The sequence below is a fragment of the Eubalaena glacialis genome, chromosome 5, assembly GCF_028564815.1.
Source record: "Eubalaena glacialis isolate mEubGla1 chromosome 5, mEubGla1.1.hap2.+ XY, whole genome shotgun sequence".
Classification (NCBI taxonomy): domain Eukaryota; kingdom Metazoa; phylum Chordata; class Mammalia; order Artiodactyla; family Balaenidae; genus Eubalaena; species Eubalaena glacialis.
Genome location: NC_083720.1, coordinates 152,282,986 through 152,299,902, shown reverse-complemented (window position 1 = coordinate 152,299,902; position 16,917 = coordinate 152,282,986). Strand labels below are relative to the sequence as shown.

Sequence of the window (16,917 nt, the reverse complement as noted above, 5' to 3'; positions counted from 1 at the left end):
GCCACTTTGGAACCATCTAACGCTGATCACTCTTAATGCAAATAGGAATACGGGAAGTCAGCCCTTTTCCCCTTTCTTTGGCCTTGCAAATTCTCTCTAGTGACTCTTACTGGAAAACTAACAGAAATCCATTTGGCAGTCCAGAAATGTAGTTTGCAGGATGCCAGCCCCGGAATCGTAGAGTAGGAGTAGAAGGGGATTTTTTAAACGTGAGAAGTGATTGACAGGTAACCAGAAAATATGATATATATTTTTTCTACCTTTACTTCAGCCACTTTGCATTCTTATACTTTAAAAGCATCTCTTTTAAGCAGCATATAGCTGCGTTAAAAAAAAGTGAGTCTGACAGTCTTTGTTTGTAAATGAGAGAATTTGTGGTTTATATTTAATCTAGATTACATGTGATTATTATTGCATTGATTACTAACACATTTGGGTCTAGACCTACCACATTGCTATTTGCTTTTTATCCTTCCTGCTTTGTTTCTTTATCTCTCCTGTACTGACATTTTGACTGAACTATATTTTTAGACTTATTGCATTTTTCTCCTTCAGTCAGCTTGGTAGTTTCGCATCCTTTCACTATTCTTTTAGTGGCTGTTCTGTTGATTACAACACGAAAACTTTACATGCGATTGTCTAATCTAAGCTAGTGCTTCTCCCTCTTCCCCGCCCCTAGGTTGGGCATGTAGCAGCACCCACCCACCACCAGCGTTCAGCTCTAGTTGTCGTCCCCCTAGTCCTCCGCGTCTACTGAAGCTCTGCTTGGTCTCTCAGCCTCTCAGAAACCTCTTGCTGAATAGCTATAAACCCCTAAGGGAAAAGTGGTTCCTGATTTTTTTTAATCATGCTCTTCTAGTTCTCAGCAGGAAGATTGTTGTGAATTACCTAATCTATTGCAACAGACTGTAGACCCTTTTACAGTCTGTTCTCCCTAGAGTACAATACAAGTCAGATGGCATCATTGCTCAGCTCACAATCTTGGGATGCATTCTTATTGCAGTCGGAGTAGAGGCGGAGTTCTAGTGGCCCCTCCCCCTCCCCCATTTCCCCTCTGACGTCATCTCCTCCTAGGCTCATCACTTCTCAGCTGCACTGGTTTCCATGTGCTTCTCAAACCTGACACACTTGTCTTTAACTCTGACCATTTGTATTTTCTGTTCCTTTTGTCTGGAACTGGATACTTTTCTATCAGATATCAGCTGGTCTTGCTCTTCCCGCCCCTCACATAATTGCTGAACTTCTGCTTTCTCAGTGAGCTCTTACCCAGCCATCCTAGTGAGAAATTCAACTCGGTAGGCACTATCTTCTTTTGATTCATTTTCCTCCTTAGAAATTATTATCTTCTCATATATTTTATAATTGCTATTATTATTACTTTTTATCTGATTCCTTTCATTAGAATATAAGTCCCAATAGGGCAACCATTTTTTTTTTTTTTTTTTTTATTCACCATGTAGCTCCAGCATCTAGAATAGTGCTGGCACACAGTAGATGCTTAATAAATGTGTTTTGAATGATGGGATGAGTAACATGGTTACCAGCGGGGCAAGAGTTTTGGGTTTAGGTTTGAGAAATACGAAGCAGCCATGGTTAATTGCATCTTGATGACAATGTCGGAGGAGTCCAGGAGAATGATCAGATTTCTGGCCCAGCAGCAACTTCCTTTCCTCTGAACAAACAGGCTCCTTGTTTACCAAGGGGCATTTACTGTCTTTTTCTTCTCTGGCTCCATTTGACTGCATTGATGTTTCATATCACTGTTTACCCCAAAGGCAATAACTATAATAATGACGCTCTCCAAGACACTGACAATGATGTCAAAGGCCAAAGTATATCCTGTGGGCTATGTTCCCTGTATCTATTGAATTCAGGTAGAATTTCCTAAGTGTCAATTAAATGACAGAAATGATAAGTGCTACTGATATAGAAAGGAAGGAAAGGTTTCTGTGGTTTGAGAGTCTGAGAAAGACCGTAGAAAAGAAGTAATCTTCCATATGTTCACTAACATTTGGGTAGGATGTGGCTATTTAAAAGACTGGTCTTTCAGGGCAGAGCATGGAACGAGCATAAATATGGAAGTAGAAAGGGGGTAAATACAATGGATTTTGGAAAAATGTGGAACAGCTGGAGTGAGGTGTGTAGGATGAGCATAGATGTGGAAGTAAAGATCTTTCAATTGTTTCTGAGAAAGACAAATATATCCATTTAAGGTGCAGATAATTCACAATCACACAGAATGTTTGTTTTGAGAGCAGTGGAAGATGAAGCTGGAGAAAAGATAATAGACGCATGGTAAATTCAGTTCACTTCAATATCAGGCAGTTTTGAAAAATATAAGATATGCCATTTGATATCATTTTCTCCATTTTCTTATTTTTTATTTTGAATAGTTTCAACAGAAATTGTATTCTTCACATTAGATTAATATATCATTGGGATAAGAGGCGCAGTTTTAGTTCTTTGAGATTGATATTCTCTAGAGAGCCCTTCTGTAAGAAAGGAAACCAAATAGGGATCTACATTCTTGAGAAATGTGGGTGTGCAGACCTTGGATCAGAAAAATAGTCTGGTTTGTTAAAAAACAAACAAACAAGCAGAAAGAGAGTGAAAAATAAAAAGCAGACTATGTATAAATGAAAGTCAGTTGAAAAGCAAAAATGCCTCATGAACTACTAAACACCTTTGGAGTATTAATGGAAATTGTTTAGGCTTTCTGTAGCATTGTACCAATCAGATCAGCTAGACTCAGTAACCTGGCTCTGGCTAGCGTCTCCATTTGGGTTTTGGGCTTTGAGCTTTACCTTCCCCTGAGCTCTCTCAGGTGCTTCCTGTAGCTGGAGGCATCTGAGAACTGACTGTGCCTCGTACATGTCTACAATCTTGGGAAAGTCGACTGACCTCTCTAAGCCTTGTTTCCTCTTGTGAAATATCAGTGTTGAAGAAGATGCTCTCTACGCCCTCTTTCAAATCTCATACTGTCTTCCTTCTGCAGGAGCCTTTCCCTGGAACCCGTCCCTTCTCTGGGCCCTTGGCTGCCTGCATCAGAGAATGCCTGGGACAGACCCAGGACTGTGTTACCACCAACCCGGTATTTATAGGGCGACTTCCTTCCTAAAATAAACAAGTCAACTTGATGCGTCTGTATTCACTCCTGGGGAGAGCAAGTAAGCTAGGATCTTGATCCTATAAAATGCCATTGCAGGCCCTCTTCAATTGGGTGTTACTCTTGAGGGAAAAGTGTGTTATTTAAGCAAGTTTGCTGCTACCACATATTTTTCCAGTGCCCAAGGAAAGGTGAAGAGCCTGGCTGGTTCCTGTCTTAGGGGAGAGGGTGGAGATCTGTCTGCCCTGTGGAAACGTGGGTCTGGATTTAGCTCCTGCAATAACTCTGGTATCTGTAAATGCAGACTCTTTGCCTTCCAGCTGTTACAGATTTCACTGCAGACTGTTATTTATATGAGGCGACAGAGACAGACTCAGAAGGACTGAAGCCTTTAATAAATTTATCATTTTATTGAGTGCCTCAGACTATAGTTGTTAGTTATATAACAATGTTCAGTAATGCAATTTTAGGTAATCGGTTTGTATGAGGGTCTATATTGTTTATCAATATAAAGTAAGTAATTTACGTTTATGGGTTTGTTTGTTTGCATGAAGGAGCCTGGTGAGATGGAAAAAGCATGAACTTTTGAGATAGACAGGCTTGGCTTCAAATTTTAGCTCCACCATTTTCTAAGTGTATGACCTATAAATAGTTGCAAAGCCACCCCAAGGCTTGGTTTCCTATTCAAAAATGGCATAACCAAACCCAACTCAAACTTGCTATGCAGAAAAACAGTATCATGTAAGTCAAGTTCATAGCATAGTTTCTGAGGCAGAGTCGATTCTAAAAAATAAGCATTAAATAAGTGAAGTTAGTTCCCTTCTACTTTTGTTCATTCCTCAAACTCTTTAGTTCCTGAAAGTTGTGAAAAATAATATATGATAGCAGTAGCAGGTATGAATGATTAAAACAAAATCCTTTCCCTCAGGGAACTCCCACTTGACCAGGGTAAGGTAAACAGAAATGTTTTCCTTGAGCAGATAAGAACTGTGTTATCTAAGTGTCTTTTGTTTTTTATCAGTGTGTATGTACACCTTCCCTAATGTGGTTGCAGGATGAAGCACTTGTGCCAATGCAAATTTAATAGCCTGAGACTGAAAACAAATAGGAGGAAAATCTTTTAACTCAACTGTCTTGATCTAATATCAAAGGCATAGTAGATATGACAGAACTGAGTCAATAATGTTTAACTACCAAGAGGTTCAAGACCTAAACTAAATGTGTGGGATTTTGTTTTTGATAGGTCGTATTCACAAGGAGTATTATCTATTTTAAGAGACTTCTCAAGTTTAAAGTAATGGTTTGCTATTCTTTTTCTCCAAAAAATAAAGGAGTGAAGGATTTGAACTTTATGTCATTAACACTAGTGAGTTGTTGTTAAGGGAAAAGCAACAGACGTTCTTGGATCAGAAAGATGAATCATACGTTATTGAGTGAGGGAGTGGAGAAAGGGAATGGAGAAAATGATAAAAGTAACTAAAATCACTAAAAGTAAAGTTACAAAAGAGTGAGAGAGACTTTTGTTTAGTGGAATAAGTATTAGGCTATATCTTTAAAAATAATAATGATAGTTATTAATTTAAAAAGGGGGGTCCTTAAAAATTCATTACCCAAATCTATTTCCTCTTCTATTCTGTTTTGATAACATCACCAATGCATTAATTAAACATATCACACCCACACAAAGTGGATGCCCCACCAGTCACAACACAGGTACAATGGTCCATATAATGAGGGTAAGCAGGTGGCAAAGCTGGAAAGTCAGAATTTAGAAGGTCAGATCGTCATTTGGTTTGGGACTTCTTCAGCCACGCATCATCTGGTTGAGAAATTGACATGGTCATGCTTATTCTGAGTAGACAGCCCTGAATGGTAAAAGCAAAAAGCAACCAACCAAACATAAACAGGCTTTGGCTTGAGACAGACCTGGTTTTAGATTCTCGCTCTGCCTCTTCGTAGCTTTGTGATCCTTGGTGAGTGACTACTTATCTCTGAGGCTCGGTTTCATCTTCTGCAAAATGGATCAATAATGTGTGTGTCCAAGTGTGACAAATGAAATGCGGTATCAAGCACGTGGAAAATAAAAGGTGCTCCTTGCATGGTGGTTTCTTATTTTCTCCTTAGGACGAGACACTGAGGTGTTCCATAAATATTTCTGGTACTAAATTGAATATTTAACTCTTGGGATGATTATGAGGATATATTTGTTAACAAGTACAAAAGAATAACAACAACAATAACAACAGCTGCACAAAACACAAAGCCTGAAACACAAAAAGGATCAATAGCTGTTGGCTTCCTTTTGCCCTCATTTGTAAAATAGCAGCGTTGGATTAAATGGCATTCAAGGTCTCTCGGTTTTTAATATTCTGCAATTTAGTAGATTCTGATTCTTCTCATAAGAAAGTGTAGCTTTGTGTGCTCTTTTTTACAGAAAAACATCCAGTTTCAATAGGGCACTCTATCTGGCTGTGCATCAAAGTGGAAATACAAATCCTCCATAAAAACTGATTTTTTTGTTAAAAAAACCAACAACAATAAAAATCCTCCTTCCCTTATTTTTCTCATGAAAGCAAGGAATAAGGAAAAGTTGAGAGAAAATGAATGGGTACTGAACTCTAAAGACATTGAAAATGAGGGAGAAAGAAAGTTGAGCAATAATTGCAATAATGGATGGAACCTAAGGAGAAAATGTTAGCAAAATCCTGTTTGCAGGCAGAACGGAAGTGCCTAGATGTGGATGAATGACTGAATGTAAGAGGGCAGTGAATTTCAGCACGATAGAGGTGAGGAAAAATGGTCAAAGGAAGGCAGGAAAGCAAGAAAAATATGAGCTGAGTTTTCTGACAAAAAGAACAATTAAAAAAAACTCAATCTAAGTGAAAGGTGAAGGGCAGGTGGGCAATGGATAAATGTTTCTCTACTTGGCCTGAACGTGGTGAATGAGGTTCTATTTATTTATTTTTTTTACTGAAGTATAGTTGATATGCAATGTTGTGTTAGTTTCTGCTGTACAGCAAAGTGATTCAGTTATACATATACATATACATGTATCTATTCTTTTTCAGATTCTTTTCCCTTATAGGTTATTACAAAATATTGAGTAGAGTTTCCTGTGCTATACAGTAAACCCTTGTTGGTTATCTATTTTATATATAGTAGTGTGTATATGTCAAACCCAATCTCCTAATTTATCCCTCCCCGCCTTTCCCCTTTGGTAACCATAAGCTTGTTTTCTATGTCTATGAATCTATTTCTCTTTTGAAAATAAATTTATTTGTATCTTTTTTTTATATTCCACATATAAGTGATATCATATGACATTTGTCTTTCTGTCTGACTTAATTCACTAAGTATAATAATCTCTAGTTCCATCCATGTTGCTGCAAATGGCATTATTTCATTCTTTTTTTACGGCTGAGTAGTATTCCATTCCATATATGTACCACATCTTCTTTATCCATTCCTCTGTTGATGGACATTTAGGTTGTTTCCAGGTCTTGGCTATTGTAAATAGTGCTGCTATGAACGCTGGAGTGTGTGTATCTTTTCGAATTAAAGTTTTCTCCAGATATTTGCCCAGGAGTGGGATTGCTGTATCATATAGTGATTCTATTTTTAGCTTTTTAAAGAAATCTCCATACTGTTCTCCATAGTGGCTGCACCAATTTACATTCCCACCAACAGTGTAGGAGGGTTCCTTTTCTCCATACCCTCTCCAGCATTTATTTGTAAACTTTTAGATGATGGCCTTTCTGACTGGTTTGAGATGATAAATCAATGTTCTATTTATTATTGACGTAGTTTTCCTATGAGTTAACCACTGACGACCTGTTGTTTTCATGAGAACATCATTGTAAGCCTGGTTCACCTCTGAATTGCCTCAGAACAGCTAATGAAGTCACAGAAGCAGTGACTATAAGGATAATGGAAGGAAAAGTATAATTAATAAAACTAAAATGAGGCAGTGAAGATTTTGGTGGGGTTCAAATTAAAGTATAATTTGGTAGAGGCAAATTAAAGCACTGTGATAACACAATCATAGCTTTTAGGAAGGAAAACACTGATTGTATTTGTTTGGAGTTTTAGAAGACAAACTCTATTCAAGAACAGATAAGTAGCTTCCTCAAGATAGCATTGCCACAATAAAGTTTTATACCACTTGAGAAAAAGTACAAACACCATGCTTATGAGTTCTCTAAAAACAAATTTAAATCCAAACCATATGTTAAATGATAAAATTAAAATCAATTTTCAACTCAAATAATTTTCTAATTTACTGGGCACTTTTCTTTATAAATAAGGATTGATAGTAATATGCTACTTCTTTTAGTTTGATGAAAAAAAAATTCTTTAAAGTACCTGCATCTCCTGTGCATCTCCGGAATTACAGATTTGTTCCCTGTCCTCAGCGTGATAAGGCTTTCCTACTTCCTTCCAGAGCTGTCCCTCCAGAATTCACTTCCATTTGTTTTGAATCCAGTTATCAGATTCTTCTTAACATGTGTTGTCCTGGACAGAGCACATCATTCTTGGTGGGAGCCTAGAGCGCTAATACCCCTGTTGTACTTTTGGAAGATTAATTTGGCAGCTTTGGGTAGGATGGATAAGTGTCTGCAAATTTTTACAACACTGTGAAAGTCTATAATGTCAAATTTTCATTCCAAGCGTGTGGTTGCTTGTTTCAGAGCCTTTTATTTGGCCTCACTCCTCTTCAGCCTTTAGAAAACAATCTTCATTTAGCTTCAGGCTGTCTTGCTGCCTTGATGATTGCCGTGGTCCTTGGACAAACTGAGATCTCGGAGGAAAGCATCACTCACTTTCCTCTCGGGCCCGGGTGACAGGTGGCTGTTTTAACACTGATTGTTGAGACTACTCAGTATTCTGGACAGTCCGTGGCATAAGCATGAGAGAGATAGTGAGGGGGACGAGAAGAAAATAAATATAGGACGAATGACAGAGAAAGGAAGAGAGGATGAGAGAGAGGAGAATATCAATTAACAGGTCAGTCATAACTATCATTCATCCATGTATCCAAATGTTTCTATTATTATGTGATTTTCTTTGTGATTTTCTTATGTAAATGATGGCATTGCCTATAAAAATTCTCTTCATTCTTTAAAGAAAAACTTAAAAACAGATTTTTCTTAACTGTTTAAAGCTTGCATAAAGCTTTTTTAGTGTATTTTAAAACATTAAAAAAAAGCATGCAAATGAAAAGCATTCCTTTTGATATGGGACCGGTGTGTCCCCCTATTACGACAGCATATGCTCAATTAACTCTTCTTCCGACTTTCCTTCAGATCTCAGCTCAAGCATCCTTAGAGAAGCCTCCCGAGCATCTCAATTAAGATAGATTTCACAGAAACACAAATCTTCCTCTCTGGCTTCTTCACAGGTGTCACTGGACAATTTACAGATGATTTTCATTAATATTCATCTCCTTCACTACACCGTGAACTCCACGATGACAGAGACTCTTTTTTTTTTTTTTAAATCACAATTGTATCTCCAGCACCCAACAAGTGCCTGGCATACAGTGGGTGCTCAATGACCATTTGATGAAATAAAGAAATTTATGATTAGCTTGCCAGACCACTGAAGGACATCAGAGAAAATCTATTTGCTGAATTTCAGCAAAAACTTTCAAAAGATAGGTGAGATGGAAAAATATCATGATTTACTATAATAACGTATTTCTTCCACTTGTAGATTTTGAGTTATTTTTTTCAGCTATGCTTGCTAACAAACCTAGAATGAAAACAAACTGGATTTACAACCAGAATTGCTGAATCGTGAAATGCGAAACCAAATTTTCTAAAAGAACAAAACATTTTCAATTATATTTCTGTCACTGAAAACTGTCATGAATAGTCCATTTATACTGTTAAATAAGATAAGTATTTTTAAAACATTGTTTTATAGTCATTCTTATTCCTTTATGTTTTCTCTCGTGTGTATATATTTTAAAATAAATATAACATATTAAAACACTAGTACATGTGGGTAAGAGTCACATTCATAGAGCAACTTTATTTCCTGCCCACTCTTTCCTCGAATCTGCTCTGTGGGTCACGTCTTTGTCTACCCTGGATGGAATTCCAACCAGATTCTATAGTTTTCTGGTAGCTCTTTATGTAATAGAAACTTCTCTGATCAGTTCTAATCTCAACAGATACTGACTTCAGTAATTAAAACATCCAGTTCGATGTCAATAAACACTCTTTCAACTTCTTTTGAACTTAGAGTTTCCCCATCCCCCTTTCAGGGTGGCTTCAGCTGGAAACCTGAGAAGGAGATGGTCCCCTGATGGCCCCTTGGTTACACCCCATCTTGCCTTTCTCATCAACCAGCCCTCCTCCAACCCCAAGGAGGCTCCTCTGGATCTTTCAGGATTGGGTGGGAGAAGGGAGCCCAGAGCTGGATGAGGAAAGGAAGGTGGAAATTAGCAAAGATCTTACTTAACTGTGGTTGTTACATTCTGGCATTTATGCTCTCTGGGCTGGTGAGTGTTCAAAGCTATTCTTTTTCTCTCTTGTGGTGCTTTTATGGGTTTCACAGAGACTTTTCTATACTGCCTGTGATGTGAACATCAGGTCTCCTGGTCTGATTGCTTATAGTCTCTCCCTCAGGCCCTGGGCATCAGGCTGTCCACCGTTTGTACTGAGGTCCCATAGCCCCAGACTGGCACCCTGTGTGGAATTTGGCCCTGGGTAAACATGCTCCCTTAAGTTACCATTGCTGCCGCTGCTTTCCAGTGATGCCCTGACCACTCTGTTAACCAGGAACCAACTAACCAGCCCCCAGTCACTTGCCTTTAAAATTCCCAGATGTGGGTCTAAGTCTGGCATTAGTATGTGACTCCACCAACTCCTGGGGACAAGGTCAAACTTGCCTTTTGATTTGCTTTAAAAAAAACTTACTGAAGTATAATTGATTTACAATATTATGTTAGTTTCAGTGTACAGCATAGTGATTTGATATTTTTATAGATTATACTCCATTTAAAATTATTATAAAATATTGGCTATATTCCCTGTGCTGTACACTACATCTTTGCAGCTTAATTATTTTATACCTAATAGCTGGTAGCTCTTAATCCCCTTCCCTTATTTTGCCCCTCCCTCTCCCCCTCTCCCCAATGGTAACCACTAGTTTGTTCTCTGTGTCCGTGAGTCTATTTCTGTTTTGTTATATTCATTTGTTTTATTTTTAAAATTCCATATTTAAGTGAAAACATACAGTATTTGTCTTTCTCTGTGTGACTTAGTTCACTCAGCATGATGCCCTCCAGGTCCATCCACGTTGCTGCAAATGGCAGAATTTCATTCTTTTTTGTTTTCTCACACCATATACAAAAATAAACTCAAAACAGCTTAAAGACCTAAATATGAAACCTGAAATTGTAAAACTCTTAGAAGAAAACACTCTTTGACATAAGCCATAGCAATATTTTTTTGGATCTATCTCCTCAGGCAAAGGAAACAAAAGCAAAAATAAACAAATGGGACCTAATCAAACTTAAAAGCTTTTACACAGTGAAGGAAACCATCAACAAATGAAAAGGCAACCTATTGAATGGGAGAAGATATTTTCAAGTGATATGACTGATAAGGGGTTAACATCTAAAATATATAAAGAGCTCATACAATTTAATATCAAAAAAACCCACCAAACAACCCAACTAAAACATAGGCAGAGGATCTGAATAGACATTTTTCCCAAGAAGACATATAGATGGCCAATAGACACATGAAAAGATGCTCAACATCACTAATCATCAGGGAAATGCAAGTCAAAACCACAATAGGACATTGTCTTCTGATTCTCTTGAAGTCTCTTTCAGTCAGTATGTGGTAGGGGTAAAGGTTGGGAGAATGGTTTTTGATCACTTCCTTTAAAATTCTGCCTCTTTGGTCTAGACTTCACTGTGGAATATGGAAGTAATTGACCAGACTGTTTTATGTTTGGTCTTTGGTTCTTCAGTTTGAAACTGAGACAGCATCTCATTTTAACCTCCTGTGACAAATACAATAAATAAATAAGCAAATACATTAAAAAGTATATAAATAAAACATGTTCAAATATTTTTATTGGTATGAATATATAATTAAAGTGCTTTGCAGACCACTACTTTACCACATGGTTTCCCAGACTCATTTTTTATAGAACACTGTTGCAGGAGGTGTATAAGTTTGTGTTACAAAACAAACAGACAGACAAAGAGAAAACAATGAAAAAGTCCCCAAAACGTATGGATAGAATTTAAGAATATAAATATTCTTTCTTATACACTGTATCCTATTATTATCTCCTGGAAATCCACATTACCTATTAATAGCATAATAAAAGTTTGAGAACATCTGTAATTCTTTTAATTTTGTTTATGACATATTTTCAGAAAAAAGCCTTTGAGTTTTATGCGATTAAATCTATTAGTTCATGTTTTCTGTCTCTCTTTTTATGTGCCCAGCTTTTCTTTTCTAGTATGTTTTATTGTCTCCCTCTCTCTCTATTTTTTTTGCCCTCTCCTTAGTCCCTTAATTTCCTCTTACACTCTGTCTGTCTGTTCTGGTTTTCTCCACTCTGACCATTACCCACTGTTTCTATCAAAATTGATTGCTCTCTGCAGAGTCATTCTGCTGAATGGAGTTTTACTTACATCTCATCATTAACACACTTATTAAAATACTTAATATGTGCGAGGCACTCCTGAGTGCTTCAAATGCAATATTTCATTTCACCTTAACGTCATTCGGGTTAAAGAATATAGGTCACTTGCCCAGGGTCACACAACAAGTGAAGCAGAGATTGGATATGTGTTGCTAGAACTTGAACTATTAGAATCATTCTTCTGGGAGATAATTTGGGTGAGGGCCTTTCCAAAGCCACTTAAAAGACAACGCCCAGGCGAACTCTCTGTTTGGTGGTGCTAGCAGCACAGATGCTAAGGGTGCTCTTAACCCTGGAGTTTGAGTTTCCACTCAAAATCAGAAAATCTCTTTTCTAGATGGTTCAGCCACAAAGCATCCATGTCTTTCTATTCATCTTTGATATAATGTAGCAGAATCAACTTTTATTCAGCTGGAAAACTCTGTACCTCCCTCCAAGTGAAATGTCTTGCTTTTGAGACTTCTCTTATTTATAGGCTACTTCAGGAATTATTGGCACTAATATTGGGGTTGACTAAACATCCTCTTGAGCCTGATGCCCCGTAGCCCTATACTAAGGTTAACCACTTTCTATCCATGGATTCACTACCTCCTTGTTCCTAAGATCTTAAGGAACTTGTATTATCCTCTATTTGATTCCATTTCGACTCGAATCCCCTATTTATTCAAGTCTTATAGACCAGAAAGGTGTTGTAAATATATGACTCTCATCACTGTGCTCTTTTTCTACACAAAACAGTGGATTTTGAACAAAAGGGGTAACAAAGCTCAGTATGGAGGCTGTATGCATGACATGTGGACTTAAGTATTTATGTTTCAAAAATCAGGGTAATTCTGGCTTTTCTACTCACTTCATTTTTAAGCTCTTAACATCATTCACATGATTAGCCATCAGAATGATTATCCTCCCTTCGAACAGATAAATACACTCCTTATCAATTTTATTTTGTGTGTATTTTTTTGGGGGGTGGGAGGAAATAACAATATTCAGGTTTGATCTCATGTTATATATATCATTGTGAGAAGAAAACAAAGAAAAACTGAACCAGACAATCATTTCTCTCTGTGATTGCAACATCTGAGAATAGACGCTTTTAAAAGAGAAACATCTGGGACTTCCCTGGTGGTCCAGTGGTTAAGACTTCGCCTTCCAATGCAGGGGGCGTGGTTAAAATCCCACATGCCTCGCGGCCAAAAAACCGAAACATAAAACAGAAGCAATTTTGTAAAAAAATAAATTTTTTTTAATTAAAAAAAATGAAATAGAAGAGAAACATCCATAATAATTGAACTATCATTTTCTTTTTTACAATGGGATAGTAACTCTAAAAGAACCAGGGAAGATCATCTGGAATCACTTGGGATTATAAAATAATAACATAGTTTGTGGCAATTGGACTAGGGAATATTCTCATTACTTTAGAGTCTGATCCAGTAATTTCCTTGTCCATCGACAAGGCCATTTGTACACAGTCACAAAGAAAAATAGTGTGTTTAGAAGACTTCAGAGTGAGAAATCCACTACTTCTTTTTATGAATACTTTTTATATCAAAGAAATCAGTATCAGGAAGTGTTTCTTTACATTTAATCTGAATTACAAGAAGCAATATATACAATCTCAGAAGCGTGGTACAAACTCTTGACACACCTTTAACTTATTTCGTCTTTATTTCTTGATAGATTCTCTAAAGCTTTGAAAAGGCATGAGATTTAACTCTTATGTACAGTGATTCTAAAATTATAAAATAAAAACTCTTTCAGCTAGGGGGCCCATGATATGTATAGAAATCTCAGATGAGGAGATATAAATATATTCTTTTTGTTGAATGTACTATTCTTGTTAAAGTTTGAAATTCCCTGAGAAGTCATCATTCCCTCTGCAAAAACAAAATTAAACTCAATTCACTTGTTATTAAACACAGTTGCATTACCTTGAGTCAGAGGAACTTAATCCTTTCCTTTTATTGTTTTGCTCTACTTATTTTTACTAATAAAATTCCTTAGACATAAACACATTGTTCTTATTTGGGAGGTGGTGGAAATTATAAGTACTAAGTTTAATATTTGCAAAAGATTTTAATTTTACAAGAAAGATTGATCTTGCTCAAATGCCATATTAAAAATCTTTGCCTACCTAAATAAGGTTGAGTTCCTCTTTTGGAAAACATTATTTTTTAAACAATAAGTCATAGAGATTTTCCTTTTCTTAGGTTGACTCTTTAGAGTACATTGGTTAGAGTGGTGTGAGTTTAAGGTAGTTGGAATGGGATGGAAGTGTTGAGATGTATCTATGTTTCCATATACATTACCCCATAAATCTGTAAGAAATGCTTGGGGTATGTTTGTGAATAATGCATTGTGCTTCCAGTGTGATACATTTGTTCCTGTGCATATGTGTTTTACAGAGCTGAGATTGAGTCTACTGGATTGCATTTGAAAATGTGTTAGCTTTGTACAATAGGTTACTGGGTGTACCCATGTGATCGATTCAGGCTTAGTAATATTTTCCAGTCTTCCTTTTGGGGGCCAAAATGTTCATATTTTACTGTACTTGTTGCCATTCATCAAACCCTATGAAAGTTGTTGGATCAAACACCAGATTTTCAGTTTCTGGAGATTTTATAATACCTATACAACTCTGAATATTTTAAATTTATAGATTTATTATACTATGGGAAACAGATTTTTATAAACGATTGTAGGCAGCATTGTATATTAAAGAAGTCCTGTGCATGTGATTCTATTCAGTCCTCCAAATCTCAAGGAGGTAGTACATCTTTATACCTTCTTACACCCATGAGGTGGCCTGTGTTTACACTGATGAAAATTGTTAGGAGTGTGATTGTGGCACATCTCTTTAGAAAACTGAAGAATATTTGTGCAGAGTTTCCTTCAAATTCTTGTTCTACGAGGTTTGCCTGCAGAATTACATTTATACTAAACTGGGTTTTGGAATGGGATGGGGATGAAATCTTCAAATAAAAATCACGATTGACCTTTTTACAACTTTTCTAAATCTTATTAACATTTGTGAATTATAAAAAAGAACTGCAGACCTTTTTCATGTTTGGTCAAATTTCATTTGAGAAATAAATACCAAATGTGTGCAACCCATTGTATATATTAAACATAAGTTAGATTGGCTCGAAATTTTAATGATGGGTTATTCAACTTTCTGCAAAACACAAGTCAATAATCACTCTCTGTATGCTAATTTTTAATTAAAAAACCAGAAACAGCAATGGTCGTCTTTTAACTTCATCATTAATAAAGTAGCAGCTGCATAAAGTGATGCCTAGAACCACATATGCTGTCTCTATAGAAAATCAACTTTTTCACTTTGTAACAAACTAGTAAGTAGGGTTTCTCCATAGATGAATGTGGGGAGCCAGATGGTTCTATCTTCTGTAATGTACAGATTTAAATTTAAGGAGTGTACTAAATATATAACCTGTAACGCTTAAGAAATTTTGGGTAAATTGTAATCAAATTATATGAGAAAAGTAGAATTAGGAGGCCAGCGGATGGGGTTTGATTGGTTTTGTTTGTTTGATATTTGTTCAGCTGGAGTTTAGGTCTGAATTACTTTGAATCAGAGCTTGGGCTGTAGACTGAAATGTACCTTGGGCTTCTTAATAGCTGCATAACCTTTGGGCAAGCTACATAACCTTTACCAAGTTTTAGTTTCCTCATCTTGTGATATGGAAATAATATATAACAGTACCTATTTCAAAGGATCGTGAGTTGTTTGGGGCAATGTTTCTATTTTCTTTCTTTTACTATTGACTCTTCTTTGGGGATCTCATCAATTTTCAGGGATTTTAATCCCGCCTTTAAGATAATGATGATGTCTCCACAACATACCTCTCTTTTGTGCTTTAGACTTGCATCGCTAATTTTTTAATTTATTTATTTTCACTTGGGTTTCTCACAGATACCTAAAATTTACCATACCTCAAATTTCTCTTTGTTTTTCACCCTGATTCTTCCTGAAACTGAGTCCCCCTAAGACTGAGTTCCCCTGCCGAGTTTATGATTTTTTTAAACTTATTATTTTACATTGGAGTATAGTTGATTAACAAAGTTGTGTTCATTTCAGGTGTACAGCAAAGTGATTCAGTTATACATATACATGTATCTATTCATTTTCAAATTCTTTTCCCATTTAGGTTGTTACAGAATACTGAGTAGAGTTCCCTGTGCTATACAGTAGGTCCTTGTTGGTTATCCATTTTAAATATAACATGTGTACATGTCTATCTGAAACTTTATTCCCTTTCTTGTCCTGCCCCTGTTCCCCGCAGGATTGAGGAGTGTCAAAGAAAAAGCGGGATTGAAACCAAGCAGGACCTTGTGAGGCCCTCCCAGGTACAAAAACCCCTCCATTTCCCCCATTTCTTGTTTGTAGAAAAAGCCTTTAGTCTCCTAGCCTTTCCCTGAGTTCTAAACTCAGTTATTAATTAGGGAAGTGAGAGAATGCAGAAACGAGGCAAGAAATGTAATGAAAATAGTTCAGAGGTAAAACAGAGTCCTACTTCCTCCTCAAGAGATACACATAGCAATCTGACACATATCTTTGAGTTGTTCTGCAGAAACTAAGACCCACCCCGCCCACGTGGAGGATGGTGACTACATGCTGATCACAAGCATGCAGACTCCAGACTGGTTGGAACCAGAAGGTTGATGATGAAGATTCCTGAAACATCACCCTGTGACCTCACCACCAAGCAACCAAAGGAAAATCATGCACCCTGCAGTCCTCACTCCAAATGTTGCCTTAAAAACTCCTTTGCTGAAAGCCATAGGGGAGTTGGGGTCTTTTGAGCATGAGCTGCCTGTTCTCCTTGCTTGGTGCATGTAATAAATGCTGCACATTCTTTCACCACAACCTGGTGTCAGTGGATTAGTTTTGCTGTGCGTTGGGCAAGTGGACCCAAGTTCAGTTCAGTAACATTCCCTCCCCTCACACCCCGACACTGAACCATTAACAGTCCTGATTCTATTTCCAAAATATGACTCTATTCTCTCCTTCCACCTCCAACACCAGCTCATTTGTCAAACCACAGTCATCTCCTGCCTAGATTGCCCCCAGCGTCTATAGTCTAGCCTGCCTTTTCCTATTGCTGTGTCCCTCTTAT

General features: G+C 37.1%; 1 long non-coding RNA gene across 1 annotated transcript in view; it reads left to right on the top strand.

Annotated features, from left to right (window-relative positions):
* Positions 1–16,466, top strand: part of LOC133092445 (uncharacterized) — a 29,045-nt gene extending 12,579 nt beyond the window's left edge. The window contains exon 3 of the long non-coding RNA XR_009701054.1: positions 16,372–16,466. This is a non-coding gene — a long non-coding RNA (uncharacterized LOC133092445). The remainder of the gene's footprint in view (positions 1–16,371) is intronic.
* The last annotated feature ends 451 nt before the right edge of the window (positions 16,467–16,917 follow it).